Raw genomic sequence first — 11,955 nt, forward strand, 5'->3', positions numbered from 1 at the left:
TACATGGGGCCATCTACAGAGAAAGGGGACTATTAACAGCCGAAGGCAAAGAAATAAAAAACAAGCAAGAGATCCTAGCTCTATTAACTGCTTTGTGGAAACCAAAGAAATTGGCTATCGTACATTGCCCTGGGCATCAGAAACCAACTACGCCAATTGCTCGAGGCAACTTCTTAGCCGACCAAACCGCAAGGAGCATAGCAAAAGCTCCCAGTCAGCTCCTCGCGCTCCAGCTCCCCGATACTGGCCCGCGAAATTTGCCATGTTTTCCCGACTATACCGAACAGGATCGTGAATGGATGAACACGCTTCCCCTAAAACAGGTTAAAAATGGGTGGTGGACTGATATAAATGACCAAACCATCCTACCAGAAAAATTAGGACGGCAGGTGTTGGAACACATCCACCGGACAACACACCTGGGTGCCCGGCGAATGATGGACTTAATCAGGCACGCCAAGTTTAGAATCAGGCGCATAGCTGAACTGGCCAGCGATGTCACAACAAATTGCAAAGCCTGCCAACTAAACAACGCTTGCCCCCAAACCCAGACCACCGCAGGAATTAGGTGTAGAGGAACTAGGCCTGGTATCTATTGGGAAATAGACTTTACTGAGATAAAGCCTGGAAAATATGGGTATCAGTACTTACTTGTCTTTGTAGATACTTTTTCAGGATGGACAGAAGCGTTCCCAACTAAGAGAGAAACTGCTCAGGTTGTAGCAAAGAAAATTTTGGAAGAAATCCTCCCCAGGTATGGCTTTCCCGTCCAAATAGGGTCAGACAATGGACCAGCCTTCGTTGCTAAGGTAAGTCAGGATTTGGCTTCCATTCTGGGGGCAAATTGGAAATTACATTGTGCTTATAGGCCCCAAAGCTCAGGACAGGTAGAAAGGATGAATCGGACTCTGAAGGAGACCTTAACTAAATTGACCATGGAGACTGGCGCTAATTGGGTAGTACTTCTCCCTTACGCTCTGTTCTGGGCCCGAAATACCCCTTACAGACTAGGCCTCACACCATATGAAATCATGTATGGCAGACCCCCACCCCTGGTCCCCAGTCTAAAAGATGACTTACTCAAACCTGAAACTGAAAATGTCTCTGAGCTCCTGTTCTCCTTACAAGCCTTACAGAAAATTCACCAGGAAATTTGGCCCAGACTACGAGAACTGTACGAGGCAGGACCTCCGCCGACGCCTCATCCGTTCCAGCTGGGAGACTGGGTCCTAGTCAAGCGCCACCGGCAAGAAACTCTTCAACCCAGGTGGAAAGGACCACTGCAAGTACTCCTGACTACTCCCATCGCTCTCAAAGTAGAAGGCATCGCTTCGTGGATCCACTACACACACGTCAAACCAGTGGACCCAACATCTGACCTTCTCGAGCCGTCTGGAGCACTGGTTACATGGACTGTAGATAAAGCTAAGAACAATCCCTTAAAGCTAACCCTGCGCCGTCATCCCCATAGCCGTAACCATGTCTAGCTTACCTATGCTTTTATGCCTTATACATCTGACTCTCCTAACTGCTGCGCCGTCTAATCCCTATGTCTGGAGGTTCTGGCTCTATGAGAACAAAACTCACCCCGGGGAAACCCCCCAAGCGGGTAAACTGCTAGCTAGCGCAGACTGCCCCCCCTCAGGGTGTAATACTATAGTTTACCTCAATTTCACTAGGTTCCAGATTGCCCAACCAGCAATACCCATGATCTGTTTTGAATATGATCAAACTGAATATAATTGTAAAAATTATTGGTGGCACCAGAGTGCAGGTTGCCCATATAGCTACTGTAAGACGCACTCTGTCCGATACTGGAGAGAACGACAAGGGTGGTATTTTTACAAAACTGAGTCTCCCGTCACTTACACTTGGATAATTAGAGACCCATGGGACTCTCGGTGGACAACCCCACAACATGGGGGAGTATATTACTCATCAACTAGTACCTCGCCCAGTAGCCATTTATATCTGTGGAGAAGTCTAGTCCAGATTCGACCCTTAATCCATACACAAATCCACAGACAGGAAACCAAGCTATCACAAGACTTGCAACCCTTCTCCTGGCTAACCCTATTACAAGAAGGGCTAGCATTCGCCAACCTCACCGGTTTAGGCGACCTGTCCTCTTGCTTTATGTGTGCAACCTTAGGAAGACCACCATTAACTGCTGTTCCCCTTTCCTCCCCACCCACAAACTATATGCCAGATTCTAATTCATCAACAGTTGCAATACCTGATGTAGCCCTGTACCGTGACCCATACCAAGAGAAATACTCCTACTGTTATTCAGCATTTAGTAGCAGCCTCTGCAACCAGATGGCTACATACCCTAATAGCCCCATATATGCTCCCCCTGGTGTGTTCTTCTGGTGTAATATGACTCTGTTAAAAACTCTGTCCAAAAGCATCTCTGACGGACAGTTGTGCATCCCTGTTACACTAGTTCCCCGACTGACCCTGCTGACCCCGGCAGAGTTCATAGGCTGGGCAGGGACTGCCCCAACTGAAATTGCGCGACATAGACGAGCAGTTTTTCTACCACTAATTGTCGGAATATCCTTAACCACCTCTGTCGTCGCAGCGGGGTTAGCAGGAGGGGCCCTACAACACTCCATGATAGAAAACGACAAGCTGTTACAACAGTTCTCTGTTGCTATGGAAGACTCTGCCTATTCCTTAGCCTCCCTTCAGTGGCAGCTCACCTCCCTAGCACAGGTCACTCTTCAAAACCGCAGAGCCTTAGACTTACTCACGGCTGAGAAAGGAGGTACCTGTATGTTCCTCAAAGAAGAATGCTGTTTCTATATAAATGAGTCAGGGTTAGTTGAGGAAAGAGTCCAACGCCTACACGAACTAAGCTTAGAAATGAAAAAGCAACAATTCACTACAGCCGCTAACAATTGGTGGAGCTCTTCAATGTTTTCCCTTCTGGCACCCCTTTTAGGCCCCCTAATGTCTTTACTACTTCTATTCACTATAGGCCCCTGTGTGGTAAATAAAATTTTACAATTTGTCAGAGAAAGGTTTGAGACCATCCAACTAATGGTCCTCCGTAGCCATCACCAGCCTCTCCTGCACCCAGAAAGTGAGGCTATATTATAAGACTCTGGAAATCCAAGATTGGACATCCAGTTACTTATGAGAAGGGGGAAATGAAAGGACACAAAGATAGATGTGTACCCGCCCCCCACCCGCTACACCCTTGTTCTGCTCTCTAATCTTTGCACATACCAGAGATTTCGTAAGTTCTGTGAGTACCTGGTTTTCTGCACGTACCAGAGATTTTGTTTTGCACATACCAGAGATTTTGTAAGTTCTGAGGCAAGGTCACAAGACGTGTTTAAGTAAGATAAACTCTTGCTGCCATAAACCTGCTCTCCCGCCTCAAAGTTTGAACCAAAATATCAGAAATGGCGGGAACCAATCATAGTTAGCCAAATCGCCTTGTTCAAACACTAGCCAATCATATATCTGATTTGTATAATAACTCTATGCCCACTTTTCTTAGACTATATAACATTGTTCGGAGCTGAGTGGGGGAGCTCTCCTGCCCGTCTCGTTTCATGAGCGAGGGAGAGTTCCAGGTTCGAACCTGTAATAAAGATCCTTGCTGCTTAGCTTTGACTCTGGACTCTGGTGGTCTTCTTCGGGGAATAAACGGTCTGGGCATAACAGCTTCAAGGGTATGTTTTTGACCTTGGCAAAATAAACTTCTAAATTGTTTGGGAACTGTCTCAAATACCCTTTGGGTTACTCATTGAACTACAGCCAGAAAATCATTGACATTGTGGAGGAAAAATATCTTGGGTCCCCAAAATCTCTAAGCTAAAGGGAAAAGTTAAGGTTGGGAACCTCTTAGGGAAACCTTCCTCCCCTTCTGTTCAGTCACCTCTCTTCTCACCGAGATAAGTGCATATCTGATTGCCTCCTTTGGAGAGGCTGATCACAAACTCAAAAGAAGACAACCATTTGTCTCTTATCTTGTGATACCCTACCTTGTTTTAACCTGAATTGACTCTCCCTTAGCTCAGAGAGCCAGACAGACTCCATTTTGGCTGTTTCACTTGCAGCCCTTTACCCACCCTCCTTCCTCAAGGACTTAACTTGTGCAAGCTGACTCCCAGCTCATCCAAGAATGCAATTAACTGATAAGATACTGTGGCAAGCTATATCCACAGTTCCCAGGAATTTGCCTGGTTAATAGCACCAGAGCCCCCGCGTTCGTTCGTGTCCAGTTGATAATGCCCAAAGCCCCGCCTCTATCACCTTGTGATAGATTTGAAGCCCCTACACCCGGAACTGTTTGCTTTCCTGTAACCATTTATCCTTGTAACTTTTTGTCTGCTTTACTTCTGTAAGAATTGTTTTAACTAGTCTCCCCCGCTCCCCTTGCTAAACCAAAGTATAGAAGAAAATCAAGCCCCTTCTTCGGGCCAAGAAAATTTTGAGCACTAGCCGTCTCTCCGTCACCAGCTAATAAAGGACTCCTGAATTTGTCTCAAAGTGTGGAGTTTCTCTCTAACTAGCTCGGTTACAACATTTGGAGGCCCCAGCGAGATTATGCCACCGGGTGCGGGTCGAACGTGTTCCAGGCTCCCCCAGATGGATGATGGGCTTATAGGGGACATGCGACCTGAGACATTCCAGGGTCCCATGGGCCACCGTCTTCCCGAGGGGAATGGATCAACAGCTGGTATGTACCCACCAAATTCAACTCCTGAGTCCTCAGTTTCTGGTCCCGGGAAGGTAAGTCAGATCTGACTCTGTTTCTCTGGGAGGGAAGCGGCCCAGATGAGGGTGCCCCTCTGACTCTGCCCATATTCCAGGACGCTGGAGGACAGAGTCCTGGTTTCTGTCTGACTCTGTTTCTCTGGGAGGGAAGCAACCCTGAAGGAGGGCATCCCTCTGACTCTGTCCATATTCCACGATGCTGGAGGACAGGGTCCTGGTTTCTGTCTGACTCTGTTTCTCTGGGAGGGAAGCAGCCCTGATTGAGGGCATCCCTCTGACTCTGTCCATATTCTAGGATGCTGGAGAACAGAGTCCTGGGTTTTTGTCAGGCTTCTCTGTAAGACTAGTCTCTCTCTCTCTCTCTCTCTCTCTCTCTCTCTCTCTCTCTCTCTCTCTCTCCCCCTCTCTCTCTTCTCCTTCTCTCATTCAGGTCTCCAGGAGACCTCTGTTTTAGAACGGGAATAAGAATTGTAATAAACTCTGTGTGAATGAGTGTGTGAATGTGGAGTTCAAGGGCTTGCGCTTGAATTTCCTGTTTGTAGCTCCATGATGAAAGCTATCGAGTTCAAGAGGGTCCTCACCTGCCATTCCGTGGCGACCTCATAAGGTTTAAGGCAGCATCAGGCATAGCTCCATTGGAGCCCGGGGTTTATACCAGCCTGCCAATGCCAAGAGGGGCCTAAGTCCCCTCCAGGGAAGTGGCCAGGTGGGCATCTGACTGATGCCATCATGGGATTCCCTCCCCTTGTCTGTCTATAAAAATTGTCATAATTGTCTATATACCACAGTGTATCTTGTCCTGTCTGGTGTCTGTCTAAGTTTCGTATGTCAGGTCGTCGATATTGCCCAAGACAACGGGCAAGGACTTCTTCAAAGTCCTGAGTGCAGATTTTCTAACATAGGAGGTCAAATTTCTCATCAGTCATTTGGGCTGGCCTTCCCAGTCCTGCCTTTTCTGTCAGAAACAAATCAGGTACTGTTATGGGGAGGGGTGTGGAAGACATTTGCCCCTTTAGGATTTCTGGCACCATAAAGATTGCTGGTGTTGGGATTGCCATACCCCATGCTCTAACGACTGCTCCACCTTCTCCTTAAACCAGTGGTGGATCTAAAATAGCAACCCTGTAGACCTCCTTGCTCACCTTTTCTGTCACCCCTTAACTTTTCCCATGTCCTTACATAAGGCACTGTGCAGAGAAACCGACGCCCATACTACTCTACTCCATCTGGAGGTCTCCCGTCTGTCTCTGGGTTGCCGCCAGGCACGCCTCCACCAGTTTACAAAAGAAACAGCCTCCTTCCCCTGTGGCAGAGGTTCACCAACTCGCGGGTGAGGAGTGGGAGGTGAGGGCACTGGATCCCTCCCCCAGGGACCCCTGCAGGCACCCGGCTCCAGAGCCTTCAGGCGTCAAAAGCCCCAGACTTCTCCGAGTACCCGCACCTCCACACTGGGCTGGGAACGCAGGGGCCCTGGCCTGCTACAGTGACCTTGGCCCCTGGCGGGGCTTCTGAGCTGGGCTTGCAGTGTCTGACAGGGCCTGGAGGCCGGGCAGGGGACTGCAGAGTCCTCCTGCAGAGCCGGGCCTGGCTCCTCCCATCCTGAGAAGATCCAAGTGGCCCCGTTTCCTCTTGATCCCCATCTCTTACCCCCGCACATGTCGTTTTACCCACAGCAAGTCCAGCGCCTCCAAGACTTGGCTCTGCTCTCCCTCCTAAAACCCTTAAAAGAAAGGACCAAGTATGAACTTTTTGCCTTCAAGTCTGGAGACACCAAAAATATTTAGGCTATAAGTCAAAAAGGAAGGGGGATCAAGTAGGTCCCACTGACCTTGGACCCGCCTCTTGTCCTCCCCCTAGATCTCAAAGATTAAAAAACCAGACCTTATGTGGCAAGAAGCGTTGGCTATAGCTGTTTTTGTACTTCTTTTAGCTATAATACTTCTGTTCTTCCCATACTGCAGGCCCCCAGGCCGTGAATATTTCTGTCCATGCTGGGTTTAATAATTCTGCTTAAACCTTGTTAATTGCCTCCAGAATAGGAAACTCTTCTTCCTGGTCCCGTAAAGATTGGAGCCCTCTCCGATGTATGTTACAGAATTTCTCTCTGGGCCTCTCAGATGATTACGGAGTCCACCTTAAAAAAGGCAGACTCCAGATACTGTGAAGTAGAATGGCCAAAGTTTGGAACCGGGTGGCCCCCAGAAGGGTCACTAAACCTCACAGCTGTTCAGGCTTTGTGGCAGGTCGTTGCTGGAACTCCCAGTCACCCTGATCATTTTCCCTACATTGATCAATGGCTGAGCTTGGTCCGGAGCCCTTCCCCTTGGCTCCGCTCATGTGCTGTTCCTAATCCAACCTCCAAGGTCCTTTTAAGCCAGACCACACTTTTGTCCCAATCGTCGGCTCCCTCCGCTCCTCCTATATTACCTCTCTCCGAAGAAGAGAAAAGTTTTCCTCACACAGTTCCGCCACCTTATAACCTTCCTGCTCCCTCAGAATCTTCCCTAGTCTCCTTGACTACATCCCCTGTGGGCTGTCTGCCTGTAGTCTCCCAATTATGGCCTTGGCAGGAGGAGGTAACCCCCTCCTGCTGACAAGCACAAATTCCTCCAGGTGATGAGCTCTCAGCTCCCTTCTTAGTTTATGTCCCCTTCTCTACTTCTGACTCGTACAGCTGGAAGGCTCATAATCCCCCCTTCTCTGAAAAGTCCCAAGTCTTGACCTCCCTGATGAAGTCCATGCTCTGGACTCACCGGCCTTCTTAGGATGATTGTCAGCAATTCCTTTTAACCCTTTTCACCTATGAAGAGAGGAAACATATCCGAAGAGAAGCCAAAAAGTATTTCCTTACATCAGCCTGTAGACGGGAGGGAGAAGCCCAAAACCTCCTTGAGGAGGTTTTCCCCTCTACCCAGCCTAATTGGGATCCTAACTTCTCAGGTGGGAGGAGGGCTTTGGATGATTTTCACTGGTATCTCTTTGCGGGCATCAAAGGAGCCGCTTGAAAACCCATGAATCTGTCTAAGACAACTGAGGTTGTCCAGGGGCCGGATGAGTCACCTGGAGTGTTTTTAGAATGCCTCCAGGAGACCTATCGAACTTACACCCCTTTTCACCTGGCAGCTCCCGAGAATAGCCGCGCTATTAATTTGGTGTTTGTGGCCCAGGAAGCTCCTGATATTAAAAGAAAATTACAAAAGCTGGAGGGATTTGCTGGAATGAATATCAGCCAGCTTTTAGAAGTAGCCCAGAAAGTTTTTGACAATTGAGAGTTTGAAAAGCAAAAACAAGTAGTTCAGGCAGCTGAAAGGGCTGCTGATAAAGTGTCCAAAAGACAAGCGAAAATCTTAGTGGTGGCAATCCAGGAAGCCAGAAAAGAAGGGCCCCCGTTACAAAGCACTAGCTAGGGGACTCTGGGTCCCCGCCAGAAATGCCAGAAAGGTGAGCGGGCTCCCCTACAAAGAAAGCAATGAGCTTATTGCAAGTGGATGGGACACTGGGGGAAAAAAAAAAAAGCCCAGAAAATAAAAAGGTTCTCACCCTCCCCACAGCAGAGTAATCTGATAATTGATGGGGCCAGGGCTCCCTCTCACTTGGCTCTCAAGAGCCCATGGTGACCGCCACAGTGGAGGGCCATGGTGACATACAGTAGCCTACCTGTCTAAGAGGCTGGGCCTTGTGGCCTCCGGGTAGCCAAGTTGTCTGTGAGCCATAGCAGCCACAGCAAACATGGTTCGGGAGGCTGATAAGCTGACTCTAGGTCAAAATTTAGCCCTTATGGATCCTCCATGCCGTAGAAATTGCTATGAAGTTCTTCTGGCAAATGGATGTCAAATGCTCGCATCCTGCTGTATCAGAGTTTACTGTTAGATCAGCCTCGTTTAACTTTCTCTCCCACAAGGTGTTTAAATCCAGCTACTTTACTCCCTGATCCAGACTTCACCACACCTGTCCATAACTGCCAGGAACTGTTGGAGACTATGGAAACTGGCTGACCTGATCTCCAAGATGTGCCTTTTAAAGGAGGCGGATGCCACAGTGTTTACAGAAAGTAGCAGCTTCCTTGAACAAGGAGTACGCAAGGCTGGCCCAGCTGTTACTACAGAGATGGATATACTGTGGACTCGGGCATTGCTGGCAGGTACCTTAGCACAGAAAGCTGAATTGGTCACTCTTACTCAGGCTCTCCGACGGAGTAAGGACAAACATATTAACATCTACACTGACAGCAGGTACGCTTTTGCTACTGTACATGTAAACAGAGCTATTTACCAAGAGCAAGGGCTATTCACATCAGCAGGAAAGACTATTAAAAACGAAGAAAAAATTTTGGCCCTGCTTGAAGCTGTTTGGCTCCCTCAACAGGTGGCTGTAAATTACTGCAAAGGACATACAAAAAAAAAAAAAAAAAAAAAAAAGACACGGCAATTGCCTGTGGTAACCAAAGGGCAGACTCTGCAGCTCAGAAGGCAGCTCAGGTCCCAGTGGTGCCTCTGACCCTGCTGCCTGCAGTGTCCTTTCTGCAACCTGACTTACGAGACCACCCAGAATACTCCCAAGAGGAAGAAAAACAAACTTCAGATCTTCAGGCCAATAAAAATCAGGAAGGCTGGTGGATTCTTCCCGATTCCAGAATCTTCATGCCCCGAGCCCTTGGGGAAATTTTAATCAGTCATCTGCATTCTACCACCCATTTGGGAGGAGTAAAGCTGGCCCAGCTTCTAAAAAGCCGTTTCAAGATTCTCCACCTTCAGGACTTAGTTAACCAAGCAGCTCTCCGGTGTATGGCTTGTGCTCAGGTAAACGCCTAGCAAGGTCCTGAACCCAGTCCAGGCCACCATCTCTGGGGAAGCTCACCAAGGAGAAAGGTAGGAAATTGGCTTTACAGAGATAAAACCACACTGGGTAGGGTATAAATACCTCCTGGTACTAGTAGACACCTTTTCCAGATGGACTGAGGCATTTGCCACCAAAAATGAGACTGCCACCACAGCAGTTAAGTTTTCACTCAATGAAATCATCCCTCGACATGGGCTGCCTGCTGCCATACGGTCTGATACTGGACCGGCCTTCACTTCGTCCATAGCTCGGTCAGTCATGAAGGCATTAAATATGCAATGGAAACTCTATTGTGCCTATCTACCTCAGAGCTCTGGACAGGTAGAATGCATGAACCGCACCCTAAAAAGTACTCTTACAAAGTTAACTGTAGAGACTGGTAAAAATTGGGTAAGGCTCCTTCCTTTAGCCCTTCTTAGAGTAAGATGCACCCCTTACCAGGCTGGGTTTTCACCTTTTGAAATCATGTATGGGAGGGCTCCGCCTATCTTGCCTAAGCTAAGGGATACCCATTTAGCAGAAATCTCACAAGCTAATTTATTACAGTACCTGCAGTCTCTCCAACAGGTACAAGGCATCATCCAGCCACTAGTCCGGGGATCTCATCCCAACCCAGTTCCTGACCAGACGGGACACTGCTACTCTCTCCAGTCGGGTGACCTGGTGTATGTTAAAACAGTTTCAGAAAGAAGGACTCACCCCTGCCTGGAAAGGACCTCATACTGTCATCCTCACCACACTGACGGCCCTGAAAGTGGATGGCATTCTCTCTTGGATTCATCACTCTTGCATCAAAAAGGCCAACAGAGCCCAACAAGAAACATGGGCCCCCAAGCCTGGGCCAAGCCCCTTAAAGCTGCGCCCAAGTTGAGTGAAGCCATCAGATTAACTCTTTTTATTTACCTCTATTGTTTGTTTCCACCTACTATGCCCTCTGGTCCATCCTACTCTTTCCTCCTCGCTTCTTTCACGACAGGACGTGTGTTTGCAAACACTACTTGGAAGGCAGGAACCTCCAAGGAAGTCTCTTCTGCAGTTGATTTATGTGCTTTGTTCCCAGAGCCTACCCGTACTCACGAAGAACAATGCAATCTGCCAGTCATAGGAGCAGGTAACGTCGACCTTGCTGCAGGATTTGGACACTCCAGAAGCCAGACTGAGCGTGGAAACTGCAAAGGTGCAGAAAAAGGACTCCAGAATGTTGACTTTTACCTCTGTCCTGGAAATCACCCTGACTCTAGTTGTTGAGATTCTTACCAGTTTTTCTGCCCTGACTGGACAGGGCATGTGTAACCTTGGCCACCTACTCTGCGGGATCAACCCAATCTTCCACCCTTTCCATAGCTAGCGCTTCCCGACCTAAACGGTGTACTAAGAGAAATTGTAATTCCCTTACTATAACTGTCTATAACCCTAATTTAGCTCAATGGTATTATGGCATGTCATGGGGATTAAAGCTTTATATCCCAGGATTTGATGTCGGAACTATGTTCACCATCCAGAAGAAAATCCTGGTCTCATGAAGTCCTCCTAAGCCAATAAGGTCTTTAACTGATTTAGGTGACCCTATGTTCCAGAAACACCCAGACAGGGTCGAACTAACTGTTCCACCACCATTCCTGGTTCCTAAACCTCAACTGCAAAGACAACACCTCCAACCCAGCCTGATGTCCATTCTGGGCAGGGTATGTCACCTCCTAATCTCACCCAGCCTAAACTAGCCTGAGACTGTTGGTTGTGCCTAAAAGCCAAACCCCCTTATTACATTGGATTAGGAGTAGAAGCCATGCTTAAAATTGGCCCTCTTTCTTGTCATACATGTCCCCATGCCCTCACATTAGGAGACGTTTCCAGAAATGCTTGCCGTTTAATTAGCACCAGATATAACTTATCTGCTTCTCCCTTTCAGGCTACCTGTAATCAGTCTCTACTTACTTCCTTAAGTGCCTCAGTCTCCTACCAGGCACCTAACAATACCTGGTTAGCCTGCACTTCATGTCTCACACACTGCATCAATGGGACTGAACCAGGACCTCTCGTGTGTGTATTGGTTCATGTGCTCCCCCAGGTCTACATGTATAGCTGGCCAGAAGGGCAACTTCTCATTGCTCCCCCTGAATTACATTCTAGGTTTCATCAAGCCGCCCCTCTCCTTGTACCCTTTATGGCCGGCTTAGCATAGCTGGATCAGCAGCCATTGGCATGGCTGCCCTGGTTCAGGGAGAAACTGGGTTAATGTCCCTGTCTCAACAAGTAGATGATGATTTAAGCAATCTCCAATCAGCCATAAATATACTACATACCCAAGTAGAGTCTCTAGCTGAAGTAGATCTTCACAACCGCCGAGGCTTAGATCTCCCATTTCTCTCCCAAAGAGGGTTA

This window comes from Macaca nemestrina, chromosome 3, assembly GCF_043159975.1.
Source record: "Macaca nemestrina isolate mMacNem1 chromosome 3, mMacNem.hap1, whole genome shotgun sequence".
Taxonomy (NCBI): Eukaryota; Metazoa; Chordata; class Mammalia; order Primates; family Cercopithecidae; genus Macaca; species Macaca nemestrina.